This window comes from Benincasa hispida, chromosome 7 (assembly GCF_009727055.1).
Source record: "Benincasa hispida cultivar B227 chromosome 7, ASM972705v1, whole genome shotgun sequence".
NCBI lineage: Eukaryota > Viridiplantae > Streptophyta > Magnoliopsida > Cucurbitales > Cucurbitaceae > Benincasa > Benincasa hispida.
The window spans coordinates 23729776-23736847 of NC_052355.1; the positions used below are offsets into that span (position 1 = coordinate 23729776).

The 7072-nt window shown below is 42.0% G+C and overlaps 1 non-coding gene across 1 annotated transcript; it reads left to right on the plus strand.

The window, feature by feature from the left end:
- The first annotated feature begins 6541 nt into the window (after positions 1 to 6541).
- On the plus strand, positions 6542 to 6648 carry LOC120082313. The gene has a single exon (XR_005483143.1). It is a non-coding gene; the product is annotated as a small nucleolar RNA R71 (small nucleolar RNA).
- The last annotated feature ends 424 nt before the right edge of the window (positions 6649 to 7072 follow it).

Genomic DNA, 7072 nt, shown 5'->3' on the forward strand with positions numbered 1-7072 from the left:
TTTTTTTAGAGAAGTAATAAGTAAAATGCAGGTAGATAAATGATGATTAAAGTGTCAAAGAAATGAGAGTTCAAGAACCAAACAAAGAATACTCCATAAGACTTGCGCCCCCGATGATGTTGCTTGTCAGTGTAGGGGCCACTCCATTTTTCTTTATTCCGGGTTTTTTAGGTCTACAAAGGTCTTTCTTTGCTAAAATTCACCCCCGCAATATGCCTTAACTCGCTGCCCATTAACCTTAAACGTACAGCTCCCATCTTCAGTAATCAGCTCTACCGCACCATGTTGGAATATTTCTTTAATGATGAAGGGTCTGGACCAGCGCGATTTTAACTTGCCAGGAAAGAGCCGTAGTCATGAATTGAAGAACAAGACCCTTTGTCCCACATGGAGATTTTTACCGCATATGTGTTTGTCATACCAGGGCTTTGCGAGCTCTTTGTAGATCTTTGCATTTTCATATGCGCTCATTCTCCATTCCTCCAGCTCAACCAGTTGAAGTTTTTGTGCTTCTCCTGCTTTCTCCAAGTCAAAGTTTAGCTTCTTCACCGCCCACATTAATTTGTATTCCAGCTCCAGAGGCAAATGACATGCCTTGCCAAATACCAACGCATACGGGGACATACCTATGGGTGTTTTAAATGCAGGCCGGTATGCCCACAATGCATCGTCGAGCTTTATTGCCCAATCCTTCTGCGAAGGCCTCACTACCATCTCAAGTATCAGCTTAATTTCTCGATTGGACACCTCAGCTTGACCATTCGTCTGTGGATTGTATGTGGTAGCCACTTTGTGGAGAATGTTATATTTGCACTGTAGCTCCTTGACAGTATGATTGACAAAGTGGGGCCCTTCATCACTTATTATGGCACGTGGAGTGCCAAAACGAGTGAAAATGTTTTTCTTCAGGAATTGAGAGACTGTCGCCGCATCGTTTGCGGTGCATGCCACTGCCTCTACCCACTTGGATACATAGTTGATGGCTAACAAAATATAATTTTTACCATTTGATGGAAGGAATGGTCCCATGAAGTCAATACCCCATACGTCGAACAACTCAAGCTCCAAGATGATGTTCGCATTGCATGTTTCCACGAAATGTTACTTATGCGGGCACTGATCACAGTTCATGATGTAGTCAGCTGCATCCTTAAACAATGTTGGCCAAAAGAATCCACTTTGTAAAACCTTAGCTACGGTGCGCTGTCCTCCAAAGTGCCCACCATATGGTGTGTTATGACATTGCGATGATATGCGTTGTTGAGCAGCATTTGGTACGCATAGTCGCAGAATCTGGTCTGCCCCCTTTTTATACAGATTCGCTCATCCCAATAATAATATCTGCATTCATGTTTGAGCTTCCTCTGTTGGTGATAGGTATAATCTTCAGGAAATTGTTCGCAAACCAAATAGTTGACTATGTCAGCATACCAAGGTAATTCTTCAATATGGAACAGTTGCTCATCTGGGAACATTGCACTCACCTCTGACTCATCGCGGTCAACCTCAAGGTTTTTCAATCTGGATAAGTGATCTACAACTTGGTTCTCCGTCCCCTTTCGATCAATTATTTCTATGTCAAATTCTTGAAGGAGGAGAACCCATCTGATCAACCTCCGATTTTCGTCCTTCTTTGTCATTAAATACTTTCTTACCGAAAGATTAGTATGGATGAGTACCTTTGTTCTCAGTAGATATGCTCTAAATTTTTCCAACGCAAAAATTGCCGCAAGTAGCTCTTTCTCTGTGGTGGTGTAATTGGTCTGAGCAGGATTTAATGTCTTACTCGCATATGCAATGGGATGTAAGATTGTTTTTCTCTTCTGTGCTAAAGCGGCTCCCAACGCATACCCGCTTGCATCGCACATCAATTCAAAAGAAAGTGTCCAATCAGGTGCAATTAACAAGGGTACGGTAGTCAGCGCATCCTTCAAAATTCTGAATGCGTTGAGGAAATTGTTGTCAAAGTCAAATTTTCTGTCAGCCTCCAATAACGCACTCAGTGGTCGTGCTATTTTCGAAAAGTCTTTGACAAAGTGTCTGTCGAATCCAGCATGCCCCAAGAAACTTCGTATAACCTTCACGCTTGTTGGAGGTGGAAGTTTTTCAATTGCTTCTATTTTTTATTTATCCACCTCCAACCCGTCCCAAGAATTTTTGTGCCCCAACACGATGCCCTCCTTTACCATAAAATGACATTTTTCCCAGTTAAGAACGAGATTCCTCTCCTCGCATCTTTTCAGTATCTTCTCCAGGTTGGCTAGACAAACTTCATAGGTGTTGTTGAGATAGTTTAGGGACGCGTTTGTTTTGTTTAATTTTTATCATTTGAGGACGGATGCGTTTGAACATGAAATCATGCGTTAGACATAACTGATGCATTTGTTCCCATGCGTCTGAAGTCATGTGTTGGAATGATGATGTGTTAATCTTAGCATGCAATGATCACACATTCCTATCACAAGTTTTCTTACGCTTGTCCCAAGTATAACACAAACCCAAGTTTCTCGGATAATCCGAGGTCGAACACGGGGACTTGTCACTCAATAATATTTGTGAAGTGATGCGTTTGAGGCGATGAATAAGAATAAAAAGAAAGCGAAGAAGGTTTAAATGTTTTACACACTACTCTTACTCCTAACTAAACAGATTGATCAATAGAAGACTTGCAATGAGAATAAGTAGAGACACAACAACCAATAATGCATAGTAATGTTTACTATCTTAAATCGCCCTAGTAATCTCAACTCGTTGCACTAACGCATCATACCTCTCGGTGGTCAGCCACATGACTATATCTCTATAGTGCATGGTTGCGTCGAGCATAAGATTGTGCCTATCTCTTGGAACAATACGAACCTTGCTTAGTGCGTTCCATCCCTTACCTTCTCAGGCAGTTAGACGCGGCTATTTAACTTATAGACAAGCAATGCAGCATCCCATAGACAGGCGTTGCCATAGCCTGTCACCAAGCAAAGAGGATTAACTCAGTATACTCGCACAATGCACACCTCTCGGTGGGTTGCTACATGCGTCCTATCTCTAGGCTACATGATTAAGCATGCGATTGACTTTGATAAATAAACGCTAAAGATAAACTATGATAGAGATGAAGATGATGAAGAATACGGTAATGAAGGAATTAAGATTTTCATTGATCATAAAATATCTTAATATCTCAAGCTAAAATGTAATACAATACAGAGATTAGAAGGGAGATGAAGGACTCTACGTCAAGGCTGCCAGTGGTGCCATGGTTGAATGGTGGAGATGTCTCTCTCAAGCTCTATCTCTAGCGAATGCTCCAATCGTCACTCGGTTTGGGTTGTGGAGATGAAGACTTCTCACTAGAAATCTCTTTCAAGCTCTCATCTGTGATCACAAACTTCTGCCTTGAGCCAGAAGCTCGGATGTCTCAAAATGAAGATCTCAAGGGCTATTTATAGAATTTGGACGCCAACAGCTGTAATGATGAAGGTATTGCTCTTCGCTGCTTTTGTTGTGGTATGGGCATTGTCATATCGCCTTATCTTGTTGATACTCCCAAGATATGTGTCCGAGCTGAATTTAGCTGAAGTTATCAACGCGTTTTACCCATCTTACGATCTTCTATTATGGCTGTCAATTCGTAGCCACAATCTCTATTTGTTCACCGCATTTTCCATGCGTTGGACGCATGCGATTACTGCAACTTCCATGCATTGGACGCATAGGGTTGCCGTCTGCGTTCGTCTTTTATGGTCGTCTGGCTTCAACGCATGCGTTTTTCTATGATTGCTTCAAACGCATGCGTTTGATTCCTGCGATAGCTACAAAAATAGACACTTTGGCATGGAATAACGCATAATATTGGGTCAGTGAGGTTTTAGGTGCTTATCGACGCAAAACTCAAATTTTCACAAATTTTAAGTATTATCACTATGTTTTCTACCTGTTAGCTCTCATAATTCTAAATAACAGGCTTATAATAACTGGAATTTCTGCCAGTTATCAGGTGTGCCCATAAACAAAGAAGTCGTCCATGAAGATTTCAACAAAGACCTCAAGATAGTCTGAAAAGATGGCCATTATGCACATTTGGAATGTGCTTGGCACATTGTAGAGGCCGAATGGCGTACGGCGATGGGCAGTTGAATGTTGTCTTGTCTTGGTCTTCTAGAGCAATCATAATCTGATTATACCTGGCATAGCCATCCCGAAAGTAGTAAAAGTCATTTCCTGCTAGACGGTCTAGCATTTGATCAATGAACGGTAGAGGGAAATGATCTTTCTTTGTTGACACATTCAGCTTGCGGTAGTCCATGCAAATGCGCCACCCAGTGGCGATCCTTTGCGGTATTAGCTCATTATTTTCGTTTGAGACTACCGTCATGACACCCTTTTTTGGCACACACTGAACAGGGTTGCCCCACGTGCTATCTACTATAGGATAAATAATGCCCACATATAACCATTTAATGATCTCCTTTTTAACAACCTCTTTCATCGCAGGATTAAGCCTGCATTGATGTTCGATCGTTGCCTTATGGTTTTCTTCAAGACAAATTCGGTGCATACAGTATGCTGGACTGATTCCTTGAATGTCGACGAGCATCCATCCAATTGCTCGCACATGTTTCCTTAGAATGCTCATCAATGCATTCTCATGGTCTTCGTTAAGTTCGGAGGAAATAATTACTGCAGCTTCTCATTATGCCCCAAAAATGCGTACTTGAGGTGGTTCGACAGGGTGTTTAATTCCATTGTTGGTGGTTCTACTAGAGACAATTAAGTTTTTTTTCTTTCTTCTTTTTCTGTTAGCTCTTCTTCTCGGTTTGCGGTCATCTCTTCTTCCTTGCTTGTTTTTGTTATGATCGCATTACAAGCAGCAATGGATGCACTTGCATCCTCTTCTTCATTCTCTTCATCAAGCTTTTCTTCTTCAATCAAATTCTGGTCATCGTTTGAGTCAGGCAGGTCTTCATCGTCAGGAAACTTCATGGCACGGATGATGTTGAACTTGAACTTCTGTCCATTTATGCTCAAAGTGATCTCCTTTTTATGCACATCAATCTGGGCACGACCTGTTGATAAAAACGGTCGCCCTAGGATGATGGGCACATCTTTTCCGGCCTCGTAATCCAAGATGATGAAGTCGGTTGGTAGGATGAATTTGTCTATAGTGATCAGCATGTTCTTCACCTTCCCCTCTGGATGAATTTGTCTATAGTGATCAGAGATCTATTTGCGAGTTGGAGAGTCACGGTCGTGGGCGCCACATTTAGCTGCTTAAAGATCGACAGAGGCATCAAATTGATGATGGCTCCAAGGTCACACAAGGCTTGCCCGATGTACAGTCCTCCTATGGAGCAAGGTATAGTAAAGCTCCCAGGATCGCTCATCTTCGATGGAATTATGGATTTCACACCACCGTGACAAACTTACCAACTCCCCTCTTCTTGGTTACCATTTCCTTTAGAAACTTCACGTATGCAGGCATCTCCTCAATCACTTCAGTGAATGGAATATTAATATGTAATTATTTTAACATAGACAGAAAGCGTTGGTACTGTACCTCTTCATCTTTTTCTTTCTTAATCTCTGCGGGAAAGGTGGTAACTGTACTCTCACAGTCATCTTCTCTGTTGGCTTTGAGGTGGACGCAACTTCTAGCTCTATTGCTTCTTTTTCTCCTTCTTCTTCTTGTGTCACCGCAATTTCAGGTTCTGCAGCAATTGGAGTAATCTGGCTAGGCTCCTTTCTTTCTCCCTCCACAACTTTTCCACTTTGCAATGTCACGACTTGACATTGCTCTTTACCTGATCTCCTATGGTTGTGTGGGAGTTCTGTTGAACTCGGCAGAGCCCTTTGTGGTCTGTTCTTTAGATTGCTTGCAATCTGGCCCATCTGTAATTCTAGATTGCAGATAGACGTAGCCTGAATTTGAAGCACAATTTCGTTTTTCTCTATGTATTGCTTCAACAGGTCTCCAAGGAGGATGATTGTGGCGGTTGCGAGCTACTGCCTTGATTTCTTGTCTGACCATTGTTCCGGGGGAAGAATCCAAGTGGCCCATCTTTTTGTGCCACAGATTGGAAATTCTGCTACTAATTCTTCCATGCAAAATTGGGGTGGTTTCTCCACCCAGGTTGTAGGTATTAGAAAATGGATTATTTTTCACAAAGTAAATAGGTTGTGGATTCTGTGGGCATTCTTCCATTGTGTGCCCATCATTGCAAGTTGCATACCTTGTGATATTTTGACTAATTGTGTTTAATTGCCTATTTTGCGGTGTTGGGCTGCTGATCGATATTCCTAAATTAAGTTCATCATTGCTGTCACCTGATTCTGTAGTGAAGTAATAGCATCATTACTTGCGTCATTATCCTTGATTCTCAGTCTCTGATCACTCTCTCTCAAATCCTCGTGATTTTTAGAGATGAGATCCAAGATATTCTCATACGTTTTGTCAAGCAGATCACCAGCGGCTTCCACATTGGCAGCGGTATACGAAACGGGATTTAAACCATGATAAAAGATTTCCATCTGAGGGCAGTCTGGCAATCCATCGTGTGGACATTCCCAGACCAATCTCTTAAACCTCGTCCAAGCATCACTGAGCGATTCGTCCATGTCTTGTTAAAAATTAGTTATGAGTTTTCTTTGTCTAGCATTATCAGTAGGTGGGAAGTATTTCTTCATAAATTTCTCTACGACCCATTCCCATGAAGTGATCTCTCTTGGCTCGAGGGAATACACCCATTTTCTTACCTGATCACAAAGAGAAAATGGAAACAAAGTTAGTCCAACTTCTTTAGTAGAGATGTTTGGGAACAGAAAAGTATTGCGAATTTCTATAAAGCTTCGGAGGTAGGTGTGCGAGTCCTTGCCACACCGTCCTCCGAATTGTGCTGCGGTCTGGATCATCTGCAACATCACCAGTTTCATTTTGAATCTGCTTCCATCGAGGGTAGGCCTCATGATTCCTGGAGAGAAATCACAAAGGTTTAGCAATGCATAGTCTCTAATGGGCCTATTGCGATCGTTTTCCAGCAGGATTGGAATCGCCATGACGTTATTTTCGTTTGGTGCT